The sequence below is a fragment of the Solanum verrucosum genome, unplaced genomic scaffold (genome assembly GCF_900185275.1).
Source record: "Solanum verrucosum unplaced genomic scaffold, falcon-dt-bn FXZP01000248.1, whole genome shotgun sequence".
NCBI classification, from domain to species: domain Eukaryota; kingdom Viridiplantae; phylum Streptophyta; class Magnoliopsida; order Solanales; family Solanaceae; genus Solanum; species Solanum verrucosum.
In genome coordinates this window covers 277868-280345 of record NW_026020475.1, presented here as the reverse complement: position 1 = coordinate 280345, position 2478 = coordinate 277868, and the positions used below count along the sequence as shown (strand labels likewise).

Genomic DNA, 2478 nt, shown 5'->3' with positions numbered 1-2478 from the left:
AGTTCAAACTTATCACAAGCTTTATTTTCACTTAAAGGAAACCTATCTCTAGTCTGCTTAGCTCGTTGACAAACATCACAAGCTTTATTCATCATCTCACTATCATTAGTGGGAATAACATTGGGAGCTAACTTGGTAACCCTTAAAGAAGGATGCCCTAGATGCTTGTGCCAAAGATCAGGTGAGTCTGCCCCATTCCTTATTGCCATAGCTTGTGGTACCACCCGAAAATAATAGAGTCCATCCCTTCGTTCACCCACACTAATCAACATCCTCGAAGTGAGGCCCTTCATAACACACAAATTTTTAATGAATTGAACAATACAATTGACTTCATCTATCAATTGCGATACGGAAATTAAATTGCATTTTAAACTAGACACATAAAACATTTTCAAGCTTCAAGTTCTCGCTAAGTTTTACAGATCCCTCTTTTGTAGCAGTTGTATGTCGTCCATCTGGAAGGCCCACATGACATCCAACCACTTCACACAAGTCCGTCATGCACTTCAAGTTTGCAGACATATGGTTTGATGCCCCTGTATCAATTATCCATGGAATTTTGTCATGTTTACCTGTCATCCTCTCATTCATACCAATTTTATGGTTGTTCACCATATCACGCAAAATCAACCATTGTTCATTGCTCAAGCCAACAATGGCCATATCAGTTACTGTGTTAGTTGTTCCCGATCTTCCAGCACCTTCGGTAGTAGTTTCAGAAGCATTAGCACGTACTTCTCCGCTAGGTCCTCCAAATAAAATATTATATGACATAATAGTAATAAAAAATTATTTCGTAAGATTTTTTTAATTAATGTACATATTTGTTTTTATTTTTTTTGTCAAAATATTTAATAATTATCTTACTTACATTTTTTTATAGTTTATTTGGCAACCTTATTCAGAAGATGTTATTAATGGATTGCATGAGTGGTATCGGTTAGGACAATCCATCTGGATGGCATATGTGCCACTCATTTGTGGAATTTATCGTGAGTGGCACATGGTTGATCATGTTGTGAGACAGGTTGTTATTTACAACATATTCCTGGACCGTGTACCCAATTTTTTGAACATCATTTTAAGCGTGATAAACGACCCAAAATAAACTACACACAATATTTATGGAAACAACGTTAAAATTGTATATTTCGGTCTCCATTTGTAAGTGATCAAGCAGATTACTTTCGTTGGTACATGAGGCATTCCCGCATTTTCATTGGAAATTCACAACATGTTGTTCAAAGAGGGTATCAACACATGACAGGAAGACATGAGGCATTAGTATATATATTATGAAAATTTTAAATTATCATATCGACCTTTAACAATTTTTTTGTTATTAATATTTTATTTATTTATTTTAGGCTAGGAGTCATGAAATGCAGTATTATCGAACTCGGATGATTGAAAATGATGAAAATCTATCTAATGAAATGAGACAATATGAAGAGGAAGTAGCTCGTATTTCAATGGAGTCAATGAATGCGGCCTCCCAGGGAATGCGATTGAGCTTTGCTCCTGATTAGAATCCCCCCACTCAATACGAGGAACCACCACCAATAAAAGTATCTCACCAATTGCGAAAAACAACACCTAGAGATGGTGCACATCGAGGTAGAAGGAGTGCTGATGAAGGTCGTGGTCGAAATCGTGTGGAGCATTATTTGATTGATGAAGATAATTTGGTTGATAATAACACACATTTGGTGGCTACTCCCGAGCCTTATTATCCCACATTTGATTTTTATGCAGGGCCCTTTAACACTAATGCTAATTTGTCAAGTGAGGAAACAGTTGGTTTTGTAACTCCAAATGTTCCAATATATGATTTTGCACAATCCAGTGGATCTCAGTATGGTATTCAATATGGTATGCGTGAATTTCCTATGCATAATTCTCCATTTGGTGGGTGGTTGAATTTTTCAAATGTAAGTATGATAATTTTAATTGAAATTTTATAATCTTTTCTTAATTTTAGTGCATATTTATTTAATTATTTTATATTATATTGTATAATAGGTGATCATGTCACATGATCCAAGGTTTAATGATGAAGCTTCACAAAATTCAATTTTTGATAGAGAAAATCTCCCTCGAAGAACATTCAGGCCACACAAATCAACTAGATGTGGTACATGCAGTCACTATCAAAATGAGGAAGACGAAAATGAAGACGTAGAAGATTCGGAAAACTCAGAAGAATAATTTTTATGTATCTTTATTCGGAAACTAAAGAGTTTTATGCAGTAAGATATTTATATGTGTTGAAATTTATTGTTTTGTGCAAATTTCAATAAAGAGTTTAAAATTTGTTGTTTGTATATTTAATTATATGAGAAAATGTACTTTAAAGATATATTTAGATTTTATTTTAAAGACAAATTAAAAAAAGAGAAGTTTGGCTTAGTATGGAGAAAGTAACAAGTTATGGGGAAAACAAAAGAGCAACAAAAACAAAAGAATTTGCATAAT

General features: G+C 33.9%; 1 pseudogene; it reads left to right on the top strand.

The window, feature by feature from the left end:
* Nucleotides 1-961: 961 nt before the first annotated feature.
* On the top strand, nucleotides 962-2211 carry LOC125809116 (uncharacterized; annotated as a pseudogene).
* The last annotated feature ends 267 nt before the right edge of the window (nucleotides 2212-2478 follow it).